The 15027-nt window shown below is 42.6% G+C and overlaps 1 long non-coding RNA gene across 1 annotated transcript in view; it reads left to right on the top strand.

Annotated features, from left to right (window-relative positions):
• The window catches only part of LOC132343843 (uncharacterized), a 52526-nt gene extending 39096 nt beyond the window's left edge, over nucleotides 1–13430 (top strand). The window contains exons 3-4 of the long non-coding RNA XR_009492834.1: nucleotides 2–109; nucleotides 481–13430. This is a non-coding gene — a long non-coding RNA (uncharacterized lncRNA). The remainder of the gene's footprint in view (nucleotide 1; nucleotides 110–480) is intronic.
• Nucleotides 13431–15027: the final 1597 nt, after the last annotated feature.

Here is a 15027-nt window from a genome sequence, read left to right as displayed (position 1 = left end):
GCATCTTCTCTCCTGAGTAAATGCATTCAGAGTGGATGTCATGGAAACAAACACAAAGATCTGGGGGAATGACCATTTGCTCCACTGCGGAAAACTGAAGATGCCGGAGGTAAGGAAGGAGTTTCCTTCTTCTCTTGATTCCTGAGCTTGGGTAATAATGTCATAATCTGTTTGAGATGGGCAAAACACAGAGCAGAAGTGGAGGAAATGTGCTTTGTTATGAATGTCAGCCACAGGGAGGATGGTGGTTCCAACTTCCCAGTGTCTGCCTCGTCCCAAGGCGGCCATTCCCGGGTGGAGCAGGTGCCTTGCAAAGGAAAGGGTGGGGAGAGCAGCAGCCGGGCACCTTGAAGAGCATCCTTTTAAATCACCACCATGCTTGAGCCTTATGCTATTCCTTTCAATTTTCTCAGTACTGCAATTGTAAGTAAAAAGCAATATTGCAACACATCCGATTATAACCAGATTCTTGTCCCCTAGGACTCATCGAAGAGAAAAAAAAACGAATTTATGGCTGTGAGAAGTCATTAATCTCTGCACTTATGGCTCTGCACATGGTTATGGAGCAACTGCAGGACTGGGACTGACTTGCTCCCTCGCTCTCCTTTCTCCAGTGATGCACTTTATCAAGTCCCGGCTGAGCGTTTTCTTATAAATTAGACCCTGAAACATGGGCTTCATAAGCACCTTGGTTAGGAGCCACTAAATAAGATTTCTTGTTTGGTCTCCTACCCTGGGATCATCCTTCTTTTCTAGTGGGATGTCTCATTTGTGTGAAACTTTTCTTTGATAGTCGAAAGTGGTGTTTATTTGGGGGGAAGCAGAAAGGAGGCAAAATGTCTTTGGAAAATGGAGAAATGAGGCATTTTGTGATTTTACTGCATGAAAGATTTTCTTCTGGATTTATTAGGAATCAACTACAAGTTACACTTCTCTTCCTTATCTATATTCCTTATATATCATTTCTTCTATGTTCTTTCTGCTACTTAATGTAAGTTAATACTTCTACATGAATGCTTAATGTATTATCACTTAATACTTCTTGTATTAATACTCAGTACATTAAAATGTAATGTATTAGTTATCTTTCACTGCATGCTAATATTAGTATGCACTTAAGAGCTTAAAACAACTCACACATATTATCTTACCGTTTCTTTGGCTGAGGAATCTGGATACAGCTTGACTGGGTCTTCTGTAAGGCTGTGATCAAGGTGTTAACTGGGGCCGTGGTTTCATCTGAAGCTGGGGAAAAATCTATTTCCAAGCAGGTGTTGGAAGGATTTAGTGCCTTGCTGTAGGACTGACGGTTTCAGTTTCTTATCTTCAGTCCCTTCAGAGGCAGCCAGTATTCTGTTCAACCCAGAGTTTCCCAACACAGCCACTTGTTTCCTCTGTGCCAACAAAGAGAGAGATGCCAGCAAGGCAGGTGCTGAAAGCTTACGTAATGTAGTCACATAGAGCATGTTGTCTTTGCCATATCCTTTTTTTTTTTTTTTTTAAGTTGGAGTTTTATAGCTGCTTTACCATGTTATGTTGATTTCTGCTGTACAATGAAGTGCATCAACTATATGCCATACATGGCAATCCCAATCTCCCAGTTCACCTCACTCCCCCTCCCCCTCTGTGTCCATGCATCCGTTCTCTATGTCTGCATCTTTAATCCTGCCCTTCAGATAGGTTCATCTGTACCATCTTTCTAGACTCCACATATATGCATTAACATACAATATTTGTTTTTCTCTTTCTGACTTACTTCAGTCTGTATCACAGACTCTAGGTCCATCTACATCTCCACAAATGGCACAATTTAATTCCTTTTTATGGCTGAGTAATATTCCAATACATATATTAATATGTACCACATCTCCTAGTTGAAGGTCGTGTCTACACTTAAGGGGAAGATGACGTCAAGGGTGTGAATTCCAGGAGGTGGAGATGATGGGGGCTACCCTAAGAACTTGTCTGCCACAGCAATAGTCATCAGTAATGATGATAAAAAAATAGCAAATAATAACTACTATTATTTGGTATCTAAACCATGCATTAATCTTCAAAGTTTGTATTTGGGGAAGGAGGGTTTGAATGGGTTCACCAGATGGAGAAATAGAAGATGCAGTCTACATGCATAAAGAAAATCAAGGACATGGATCTTTTTTTTTTTTTAATTTTATTTATTTTTAAACTTTACATAATTGTATTAGTTTTGCCAAATATCAAAATGAATCCATCACAGGTATACATGTGCTCCCCATCCTGAACCCTCCTCCCTCCTCCTAGTCTACAAATAATAAATGTTGGAGAGGGTGTGGAGAAAAGGAAACCCTCTTACACTGTTGGTGGGAATGCAAACTAGTACAGCCACTATGGAAAACAGTGTGGAGATTCCTTAAAAAACTGAAAATAGAACTGCCTTATGATCCAGCAATCCCACTGCTGGGCATACACACTGAGGAAACCAGAAGGGAAAGAGACATGTGTACCCCAATGTTCATCACAGCACTGTTTATAATAGCCAAGACATGGAAGCAACCTAGATGTCTATCAGCAGATGAATGGATAAGAAAGCTGTGGTACATATACACAATGGAGTATTACTCAGCCATTAAAAAGAATTCATTTGAATCAGTTCTAATGAGGTGGATGAAACTGGAGCCTATTATACAGAGTGAAGTAAGCCAGAAGGAAAAACACCAATACAGTATACTAACGCATATATATGGAATTTAGAAAGATGATAACAATAACCCTGTGTACGAGACAGCAAAAGAGACACTGATGTATGGAACAGTCTTATGGACATGGATCTTATAGACACAGTAGAGAGTTCACATGGAAAGTCTTCGGTGGACCATGGGAGAAGGTTTGTGCATGCCAGGTTGATAACAGGTCTGCCCTATGCCTATCGGTTAACAGACAGATTTAAAAGGTTTTATAGAGAATGAATTTATGGCTACTTGGGGGAACGATTGCAGGGGGAAGGATAACTTAGGAATTTGGGATTGACATGTACACAATGCTGTATTTAAAATAGATAACCAGGGGACTTCCCAGATAGTCCAGTACTTAAGAATCAGCCTTGTGATGCACGGGACAAGGGTTCAATCTCTGGTCTGAGAACTAACGTCTCACCTGCTGTGGAGCAACTAATCCCATGTGCCACAACTAGAGAGTCTGTGTGGAGCACGGAAGGATCCCACATGATGCAACGAAGGTGCTGTGTGCTGCAGCTAAGACCCAGTGCAGCCAAATACATAAAAAAATGATAAAACAAACAATATAAAACAATGAAACTATTGCTATTATTAGTGGATATGAATATTTTGTGTTGTAAAATAAATCTAAACCCAAACTTCAAAAGGCAAAAAAAGATTTTAAGGCAGAGGTTCTATTTAAAGCAGAGCTTCTGTGTTTGTCCAAGTGCCCTTCTTACCCTATACTTCTAAATAATATTGCTTGTGATTACTATTCTACTTTTTCATTTATCAGTTTGAAGCACAAATCACTGCTTTTCTACTATTATAGAGGAAAATTTGGGTCTTTCATAATTTTTAGTCATCATCCTCCCAAAAATGTTATTTGACGATTAAAAAAAATTAAGTCAAAAATTAAATCAATAGGTTTTATAAAAGGGCTGTTATGTAAAATTGTTCACAGATGAATTAAATTTGTGTGGGTGTATTCCCACTCCCTGACCCTAGCTCCCACGAGAATCCTAATAGTGGATTCAGGGCAGTGCACATCAGTGGTGGGTTGGCTCCAAGCTCTGCACAGCGTTTGGGACATCAGTATTCCTAAAGATCAGGCTTCTGTCACTCTGCTCCAAGGAAACTGTGCAAATGAAACCAGAGACTTCATTTGGGAGGTGGGTGGCAGTGGTGGTTTAGTCACTAAGTCATGTCTGACTCTTGCCCCTCCTGTGGACTGTAGCCTGCCAGGCTCCTCTGTCCATGGGATTTTCCAGGCAAGAATACTGGAGTGGCTTGCCATTTCCTTCTCTAGGGATCCCAGGGATTGAACCTGCATTTCCTGCTTGGCAGGAGGATTCTTTACCACTGAGCCACTTAGGAAGCCCTCCATTGTAGATTGCACTGTAAATGAAGACAAAGACCACTGAGCTGAGAGAATAAAGTGATTGGTATATTTATAGAACCTGGGCATTTTGGGCCCCGTATTGAACTCAGAGCTGGCCTGGAAACCTCACTCTGATAGGCAGCGTGCACTGTTCATGAAGACTTGTCTAAAACTTTTATTTTTTAATTAAAAAAAATTTTTTTATGTATTTTATTTTTGGCTGTGCTGTGTCTTTGTTGCTGCTTGGGCTTTTCTCTAGTTTCCACAAGCTGTTGTGGTGTTCAAGCTTCTCATTGCAGTGGCTTTTCTTGTTGCGGAGCACAGGTTCTAGGCACACAGGCTTTAGTAGTTGCGACTCTCAGGCTGTAGAACACAGGCTCAGTAGCTGTGGCACATGGGCTTAGCTGTTCTGTGGCATGTGGGATCTTCCCAGATCAGGGGTCAGACCTGAGTCTCCTGCATTGGCAGGCAGATTCTCTACAACTGAGCCACCAAGGAAGCCTTGTCTAGAACTTGTTTAAACTCCGATGTTATTGTTCGCAAAACCCCGGATGTCTATGTGTTTTATTCTGCCGTCGATGGGAAATAGGAACAAGAGCAATAGCGATAAATTTCCCTATGACTCTTGGTGCCCAGGAGGCATCTCTGACTTGGGAAGATGAGGTAGATGCCTCACATCAGGAGAGTTTAACACTTTAACCCATATCGTTGCCACAATATGACATATCAGCTGGAAGGAAAACTTGCAGCTTGTTATGCTGTTAATTCTGAAGTAACTACAGTGCTTAACTGCTTGTGCTTGAAGGAGTTATGATCTTTTTTTATTTCCAACTGACTGTACTGTAACACTCATTTTTAAATTTAAATAAATATAAATACAGTGAAAAAGGACCTTAACCCAGCTCTCAGGACATGTGGGGCTTCCCTGATACTCAGTTGGTAAAGTATCCGCCTGCAATGCAGGAGACCCTGGTTCGATCCCTGGGTTGGGAAGATCCCCTGGAGAAGGGAAAGGCTATCCACTCTAGTATTCTGGCCTGGAGAATTCCATGGACTATGCAGTCCATGGGGTTGCAGGGAGTCGGACACAACCGAGTGACTTTCACTTTCTTAGGACATGTGGTGAGAGCAATGGGCTCAGGGACCACACCATGTCTCCCATCACAGGCAGCTTTTTAAATCTATGAGTGAAACCAATATTAGTAGTCTCCTTGATGCATTTCTTGGATCACTAGAAACTGTGCCAGTGGAAGCAAGGAATCATTACAGTGCCAGAGTGATGTCAAAAGTGGGAAAAGCCTCGCACTCCCTGAATTACCCAGGGAGAACCCTTCGCAGTTTTCAGAAGAATTCTAACATCTCATCACGTGGGGCTCATGAAATGTGCTGACCCAAACCTTACTCAGGTTCCCAGGTGGCTCAGTGGTAAAGAATCCATGTGCCATTGCAGAAGACACAGACTCGATCCCTGGGTCAGGAAGATCCCCTGGAACAGGAAATAGCAACCCACTCAAGTATTCTTGCCTGGAGCATTCCATGAACAGAGGAGCCTCATGGGCTACAGTACATGGAGTCACAAAGAGTCGGACACAACTGAGCAACTGATCAAGCCTTACTCAGAGAGAGAGGCTTTCACAAAGATTAATTAAGACCCATATTATGATAGCATCCAAAGTGCTCTCCTATCAGTTCTTTCTCCTTCCAGCATAACTTGGTGGTCCCCTATTCACATGTGATCAGTGTTAGTGGTGGGGGAAAGATGAAGGTACGTTTATCAGGAGAGACCTTTTTGCCTGAGCAAACTGATATTCCAGATAAAAATCCTTTGGCATCCTTGACAAACTTCAGAAGCTCTAATGCTAGATTTTTATAAATAAGTGTACCAGCTGGGAATGTGTTTGACTACATGTAACAAATAGTGGCTTAAGCATTGTAACTGTTTTTCATGTGGCAAAAAGTCCAGAGGTAAGCAGTCCTCCAAAAAGAGTGCAGACAGTTCTACTGTAATAGGACATAGGTTACTAAAAATAACTGCATTATATTCGTAAATTGCACAATAGAAACCACAAGCTTATGAGAAAGATGAGATTGGGAAACAACATTCAAAAATATCAGTTCAGTTTCGTTGTTCAGTCGTGTCTGACTCTTTGCAACCCCATGAACCCCAGTATGCCAGGCCTCCCTGTTCATCACCAACTCCCGGAGTTTACCCAAACTCATGTCCATCGAGTCGGTGATGCCATCCAGCCGTCTCATCCTCTGTCGTCCCCTTCTCCTCCTGCCCCCAATCCCTCCCAGCATGAGTCTTTTCCAATAAGTCAACACTTTGCACGAGGTGGCCAAAGTATTGGAGTTTCAGCTTCAACATTAGTCTTTCCAATAAACACCCAGGACTGATCTCCTTTAGGATGGACTGGTTGGATCTTCTTGCAGTCCAAGGGACTCTCAAGAGTCTTCTCCAACACCACAGTTCAAAAGCATCAGTTCTTCAGTGCTCAGCTTTCTTCACAGTCCCAACTCTCACATCCATACATGACCACTGGAAAAACCATAGCCTTCACTAGACGGACCTTTGTTGACAAAGTAATGTCTCTGCTTTTTAAAATACTGTCTAGGTTGGTCATAACTTTCCTTCCAAGGAGTAAGTGTCTTTTAATTTCATGGCTGCAGTCACCATCTGTAGTGATTTTGGAGCCCAGAAAAATAGTCTGACACTGTTTCCACTGTTTCTGCATCTATTTCCCATGAAGTGGTGGGACCGGATGCCATGATCTTCGTTTTCTGAATGTTGAGCTTTAAGCCAACTTTTTCACTCTCCTCTTTCACTTTCATCAAGAGGCTGTTTATTTCTTCTTCACTTTCTGCCATAAGGGTGGTGTCATCTGCATATCTGAGGTTATTAATATTTCTCCCGGCAATCTTGATTCCAGCTTTTGCTTCTTCCAGCTTAGCATTTCTAGTGATGTACTCTGCATATGAGTTAAATAAGCAGGGTGACAATATACAGCCTTGACATCCTCCTTTTCCTATTTGGAACCAGTCTGTTGTTCCATGTCCCGTTCTAACTGTTGCTTCCTAACCTGCATACAGGTTTCTTAAGAGGTAGCTCAGGTGGTCTGGTATGCCCATCTCTTTCAGAATTTTCCACAGTTTGCTGTGATCCACACAGTTAAAGGCTTTGACATAGTCAATAAAGCAGAAATAGATGTTTTTCTGGAACTCTCTTGCTTTTTCTATGATCCAGCAGATGTTGGCAATTTGATCTCTGGTTCCTCTGCCTTTTCTAAATCCAGCTTGAACATCTGGAAGTTCATGGTTCACGTATTGCTGAAGCCTGGCTTGGAGAATTTTGAGCATTATTTTACTAGCATGTGAGATGAGTGCAATTGTGCGGTAGTTTGAGCATTCTTCGGCATTGCCTTTCTTTGGGATTGGAATGAAAACGGACCTTTTCCAGTCCTGTGGCCACTGCTGAGTTTTCCAAATCTGCTGGCATATGGAGTGCAGCACCTCCACAGCATCGTCTTTCAGGATTTGAAATAGCTCTGCTGGAATTCCATCACCTTCACTAGCTTTGTTCGTAGTGATGCTTCCTAAGGCCCAGTTGACGTCACATTCCAGGATGTCTGGCTCTAGGTGAGTGATCTCACCATCGTGATTATCTGGGTCGTGAAGATCTTTTTTGTACAGTTCTTCTGTGTATTCTTGCCACCTCTTCTTAATATCTTCTGCTTCTGTTAGGTCCCTACATTTCTGTCCTTTATTGAGCCCATCTTTGCATGAAATGTTCCCTTGGTATCTCTAATTTTCTTGAAGAGATCTCTAGTCTTTCCCATTCTATTGTTTTCCTCTATTTCTTTGCATTGATCGCTGAGGAAGGCTTTCTTATCTCTCCTTGCTGTTCTTTGGAACTCTGCATTCAAATGGGTAACTTTCCTTTTCTCCTTTGCTTTTCGCTTCCCTTCTTTTCACAGCTATTTGTAAGGCCTCCTCAGACTGCCATTTTGCTTTTTTGCATTTGTTTTTCTTGGGGATGGTCTTGATTCCTGTCTCCTGTACAGTTTCACAAAGCTCCATCCATAGTTCATCAGGCACTCTGTCTATCAATTTAGTCCCTTAAATCTATTTCTCACTTCTACTGTATAGTCATAAGGGATTTGATTTAGGTCATACATGAATGGTCTAGTGGTTTTCTCCACTTTCTTCATCAGAAACACATTAATATAAGAGAAACTCAGTAAAATAAGTTATAATAGTGACATGTTAATGGTTAAGAAATATGAATATATAAATAACATTATATATTATTTCAAGGCATTTTCCTTGAAAAAGGCCTGAAGTTTGCTTGTGGAAGTAGGTGTTGGGCAGGTATGTTGCTCTGTTCGGCTAGGTGCGGTATTCTTCTTTTGTCTGGTGTTTATTATGGTTAAAATCACATACAAGCAAAAGTGACATTTACACCATGCTCAGATTGTTCCCTATGATTTCAGTCACATGAGAATAAATAAAATATAAGCATTATCGTGGAATTAGCTATACAACTGCTCAAGGAAGTCATCTAAGAACCAGGCTCCTTCTATCTTCCTGCTCTGTGTGTATGTTTTATCCTCATGGCCTCAAAAAGGCTGCTGCACTTCCAGGTACTGTCTACATTCCAGGCAGAAAGAATGGAGGACAAAATGTGAAGGGAAAAAGCGCTTTCTCTCTAGAATCTTTGCCTTGGGAAGGGATGTGCTCACCAGGGATATCCATCTATATCTATTGTCTATAATGGAACCACATATTCATTCCCTCTAGCCACAAGGGAGTCTTGAGAAGGTGAGTATTTTAGACAGGTACTTTGCTAGTTAGTTCTCTATGATTGTCACCTACAGGTTTGTTAAGAGTGAGTTTTAACAGGTCCAAGTTCTGGAGATAACTTTGTTTAATAAAAGTTTTCCTATTCAGTTATCTGGAAAGACACCCAACCACAGATCTTGAAGAGGTTGGAAGACATGTCAGATTGGAAGTTTCCTAACTGCCTAAGTATGTCAATCTTTAAATTTGAGCCCATCATAGGGATATTTATATTACTCAGCTTAATACACATCTAATGTATGACAGTTATGTGCCGTGCATTGTGCTAGGTACTGAGGATATAAAGATGAAGATGATGGTGATGTTGGCGATGATAAGGATGGTGATGATGTTGACTAATGCTTACTGAGCACTTACCCTGTGCAAAACAGTATTCTAAGTACTTTGTTCATATTAGCTAATGGATTTCTTACAGCAGTCGCAGGGGTACATTTTATTATTCTTCCAAATCTGTCAAAGATGAGAACCCTGATGCACAGAGAGGTTAGGTAATATACTGAGGTCACTCAGCTCGGCAAGTGGTACTGCCCTGATTTCAGCGTGGGTCTATGTTCTTAACTGCTGTTGAACCACCAAAGGGCTTACTTACTTAGTATTAGAGGCAAGCACATAAACAAGTAACCAGTAGGCAGAATTTATTGATGGCTGACACAATATTTAAAAAAATTAAATGCCAATATTTAGAAATTAAGAAGTTTTCCCATCTGCATATATTTATTTGAGTTTTCCAGAGAAAAAGAATCATTACATCCATATAGATACATAAAAAGAGATATATGAGGGATTGGCTCATGCCACTGTGGAGACTGAGAAGTCCCACAATCTGCTGTCTATGAGCTGGAGGTATAGGAAAATTAGTGGTATCATTTCAGTCTGAACCAAAAGGCTTGAGAACCAGGGGAGCAAATGGTGTAAGTCTAAGCTTAGTCTGAACGCTCCAGAACTGGGGGTACCAATGTACAAGGGCAGGAGAGATGGGTGTCCCAGCTCAAGCAGAAAGGACAAATTCATTCTAGAATAAAGTTTGTTCTATTTGGGGCTTCAGTGGATTGGCTGATGCTCACGCACATGGAGAAGGTGATCTTTCTTATTCAGTCTACTGATTCAGATGCTAATCTCTTCCAGAAACATCCTCCCAGACACACTCACAAATGTCTTAACAGCTATCTGAGTGTCCCTTAGCCTGGTCAAGTTGACACGTTAAATGAACCATCGCCACTGGTTTCTCTCGAGAAAGATTATTTGGCAATACAGTACAGGTATTCACATATGGCAGGGGCTGGTTGCAGTTGAGTGGTAGCTAGCTACTCCTTTAAGCGGGGCAATTTCTCTCCAATACCCCACTGCTCACCACTCCCTACTTCCTGTCTTATGCCTCATCACTTGTTTTACTCATGCTTGGTCCTGCAGCATTTGAGTTAGCAATCTCTGCACTATGAGACATAATGAATACAATGGAGGAGATAAAATCAATTCGAAATCACAGAGAATCTGAGAGTTGAGGAAAACTTCATAAAGGGGCTATGTCAAAACTGGGTCTTGAGGGTGAGAGCAGGTTGATTAAATGAGAAGGGAAGAAAGACAATCCTGGCAGAGAAAATAGCACATGCAAAGGCAGATAGGCAGGACTTCTCTGGTGGCAGTGGTTAAAAATCTGCTTTGCAAAGCAAGAGACGCAGGTTCAGTATCTGGTTGGGGAACTCAGATCCCACAAGCTGCAGAGCAACGAACCCAGTGCTCTGCAACTACTGAGCTCACTCGCCACAACTAGAGAGTCTGTGCACCACACCAAAATCCCCACAAGATGCAGAGAAGATCCAGTGTGCCGTAGCTAAGGCCTAACGCAGCCAAATAAATAAAGAAAAAATTATTTTTTAAAGTAGATAGGCTTAGGAAGATGCAGAATATGTGCTCCCTTTTGTCATAACACTGTGGAATTTGCCATAGTTGAAATCTATTCATTAGAATCTAAAGAAAAAAAAATCTGGTCTCTGTCATCATTGTATCCTACCTGGGCTTTTGGTATAGCTTTAATTTCCCTCTAGTTCTATTGATCAAACAAAAGAAAAAAATTTTTCTTTTCTTTTTTTTTAGAAAAGGTTCTTTTTGCACCAGCATTTTGCTTCCTTGTCTGATGCTTGCTTTGTGTGGATATTGATTTGTTTCCTTTCCAGCTTGCTGGGGAATTTACCTTTCTTGTCCTCATCTCACTTTATACCACAGCTTGAAACTCCCAGATTGAAAGCTCTGGACAGGCAGGATGCATGCAGACTGCCTGAATTTGAATCCTGTCTCCATCCTCCCCAGCTGTGTGTTCCAGGGAGATGCCCTTAGCCTCTCTGGGCTTCAGTTTCCTCGTTTGTAAAATGAGAATAACAGTAGGGTTATTAGGAGGAGGATAACAGTAGGGTTATTAGAAGGAGGTTATTAGTAGTTCCAGTATTCCTCCCTGGAGAATCCCATGGACAGAGGAGACTGATGGGCTAAAGTCCATGGGGTCCCAAAGAGTCAGACATTACTGAGTGATGAACACTATTAGTAGGTTATTAGGAGGATTGATGAGTTACTCCATGAAGAGCACTTGGAACGATGGCTGGGACCTGGCTCTCAGGACCTGTGGGCTGTTATTACAAATGCCCCTCAGTGCCTGACTCTGTGTCAGATGGCAGAAAAACAGAAGCGATGTGGTCCCAGCATCAGGGAGCTGAGTTTCTGGCAAGAAGGTGGCAGGCAGGTCTGAGAGGAGAATAACATTTTGCATTTTAAACCCCGGCCTTTTTCATCATCGATGAAAATGCCAACATCAATCTCTCAGTCTAGACCCTTGGTTCAGAGATGTTGCTCTTCACTGCACTTTTCGGGAAACTTCACGTTGCGTAGGTAGACACCTCCGTGCACAGGCACCGAGTCATTCCACAGTGGAATCATGTTTGTGCTTTGGCATTTTTTCCCCTAGTCCCTTTAAGGAGAGCCCAGTGGGCAGGGGGCAAGAGCTGGAAGGAAATAGGTCTGGAAAGAGATATAGTAGAGATCATGTTTAGTGTGGCTCAGTGATAAATCAGTGTTTACTTTGGGCATAAATTTGTGTTATGCTGGCATAGTCAGAACAGATGCATTAAACACAAAACAAAACAAACCTGCAGGAAGAAAAGAAAGTCAGGAGGTTATTGTCTGCTTTGTCTCTGCAACAAGCCGGCCATGGATTCTTCAAGGTGCCTTGTTCTGATACTGATGGGGAAGAGAATGCCCTAGGGTCTTCTTTCTCTCTCTTCCTCCTGTGGTTTTTTTCACTGTGATGGTGCTTCTGCTGTCACCTTTTAGTGACAAATGTGCACCTTGTGGGTGTTGAATTTATTCAGCTGGTCCACCTGGGGAAGATTACAAATGAGGAACAAGCCTAGGATTTTTGAAACACGCTTCTAAAAGGGAACAAAGAGGCTTTAGAATGATGCTGGGGTAGCATCTCCTCTGGCTATGCTCTGAAAACGAAGTGAAACAAGACAAATTCAATTCTGAGTAGTACATATTTACAAAACGAGGCCAAAGGGCAGTTGGAAAGGGGAGTACAAGGGCTGTCTTGGCATAGTAATGTTGAACAATCAAATGTACACTGCATAATATTTGGAACTCATCTGTCATTGCTTTTATATTTGTCTCTGACCTAGGAAGACTGGAAATGGAAGGTGGGTGGCTGAATATATAATTTCATGCAAGAAATAATTCTTAAAACAAATTTAGGGACTTCCCTGGTGGTCTAGTAGCTATGACTCCAAGCTCCCAATGCAAGCGGCCTGGGTTTGACCCCTGGTGAGGGAACTAGATCCCGCATGCCACAGTTAAAGATCCTGCGTGCTAAGATCTGGCACAGCCAAGTAAATTAAAAAAAATAAATGTTGAAAACAAAAATGTAGCCAAATGGAGGATGCTCTCTCAGCTAAGAGACTTGACATTCAAGAGGCAATGGAGGGAAAAGAACTGCAAACAGCTGTGACTTACTGGGCTGTTGACAGTAAATCTCGGTCCGAGCTACTAAAAAGTTGCCATAGCCGTGTGGGAAGGCATCTGCTACTCCCTCCTTGGAAGGGGGGTTGGCAGGAGGGGGAAAAGGGAGAAGGGATCTCAGGGTGAGGAGAAAAGCTGTTTACTCTTCCTGTTCTTTCCAACACCAGCGCTTGCTGAAAGGCACTGACGGGGAGAGAAAGATGTCTGCAGCCCGAGGTGAGGCCAGTGCACTCACAGCTTTTCTTCACTGGAAATTTGTTCTGTGCCGAGCAGTTTCCTTATGGTATTATCTTTTATCTTAAAATGAATTTTCATTGCAGTATCGTTGCTTTACAATATTGTGTTAGTTTCTACTGCACAGCAAAGTGAATCAGCCGTACATATGCACATATCCCCTCTTTTTTTGGATTTCCTTCCCGTTTAGGTCACCACAGAGCACTGAGTAGATTTCCCTGTGATATACAGTAGTTTCTCACCAGTTACCTATTTTAAACATAGTAGTGTATGTTTGCTTCTGCTAAGTCGCTTCAGTCGTGTCCGACTCTGTGCGACCCCGTAGACGGCAGCCCACCAGGCTCCCCCGTCCCTGGGATTCTCCAGGCAAGAGTACTGGAGTGGGTTGCCATTTCCTCTTCATTGTCTGCCCGGAGAAGGCAATGGCACCCCACTCCAGTACTCTTGCCTGGAAAATCCCACGGACGGAGGAGCCTGGTAGGCTGCGGTCCATGGGGTCCCTAAGAGTTGGACACGACTGAGCGACTTCACTTTCACTTTTCACTTTCATGCATTGGAGAAGGAAATGGCAACCCACTCCAGTGTTCTTGCCTGGAGAATCCCAGGGACGGGGGAGCCTGGTGGGCTGCCGTCTACAGGGTCACACAGAGTCGGACACGACTGAAGTGACTTAGCAGCAGCAGCAGTGTATGTTTGTCAAGCCCAGTCTCCCAATTCATTCCACCCCCCACCTTCCTCCTTGGTGTCCATCCATTTCTTATGGTATTATCTTTAATCATGACAATATCTGTGAAAGTTTGGTAAGATTATTTCTGTTTTTCAATAAACTTTCATCTTAGATTAGATTTACAGGAAAGTTGCAAAGATACTGCAGAGATTTCCAGTATCTACTCCCTCAGTTTTTCCCACTGTCAAGCTCTTGCGTCGCCGGGGTGTGTTTGTCAAAACTAAGCAACAGACGTTGTTAAGTTACTATTAACCAAGTCCTAGGCTGGATTTCAATTTCATCAGTTTTTCCATTAATGTCCTTGTCTTAGTCTGGTTGCTATAACAAAAATCCAATAGAGTGGGTGGTTTAAGCAGCATAAGTTTATTGTTCACAGTTCTGGAAGTTGGGAAGTCCAAGATCAAGGTGCCAGCAGATTCAGTGTCTGATGAGAAGCCATGTCCTGGTTCATAGATGGCCATCCCCTTGCTGTGTCCTCACATGATAGAAGGGACAGGGAGCTCTCTGAAATCTCTTTTATAAGGACACTTTTCAGGGCTTTCCTGGTGGCTCAGTGGTAAAGAATCTGCCTGCAATGCAGGAGGTGCAGGAGACATGGGTTCGATCCCTCGGTCAGGAAGATCCCCTGGAGGAGGGCATGGAAACCCACTTCAGTATTCTTGCCTGGAGAATCTCACGGGCAGGAGTCTGGCGGGTTGCAAAGAGTTGGACATGACTGAAGCGACTGAGCATAGCACAGCAATCTCATTCATGAGGGCTCCAACCTCAGGACCTAATTACCTCTTCAAAGTTTCCACCTCCTAATGCTATCATATTAGAGGTTAGGATTTCAATATATAAATTTTTGGTGGGGGGGAGTGCATAAAACTTTCGGTCTGTAGTAGTCTTTCAGTTCCAGGATTCTGTCCATACTACACGTGGTCACCGTGTTCCCTAGTTTCCTCTGCTCTGTGAACAGTCTCTCAGGTTTTCCTTGTTTTTCATATCCTTAACAGTCTTGAGGGACATTCATTATCTTTAACATGTGCATGTGAAGCTAAGTCGCTTCAGTCGTGTCCAACTCTTTGCAGCCTTATGGACTGTGGGATTCTCCATGCAAGAATATGGAACGGGTTGCCATGCCCTCCTCCAGG

The sequence above is a fragment of the Bos taurus genome, chromosome 25, assembly GCF_002263795.3.
Source record: "Bos taurus isolate L1 Dominette 01449 registration number 42190680 breed Hereford chromosome 25, ARS-UCD2.0, whole genome shotgun sequence".
In the NCBI taxonomy this organism is placed as follows: domain Eukaryota; kingdom Metazoa; phylum Chordata; class Mammalia; order Artiodactyla; family Bovidae; genus Bos; species Bos taurus.
The sequence above is the reverse complement of the archived record's forward strand: the minus strand, read 5'-3'. Positions and strand labels throughout refer to the sequence as shown.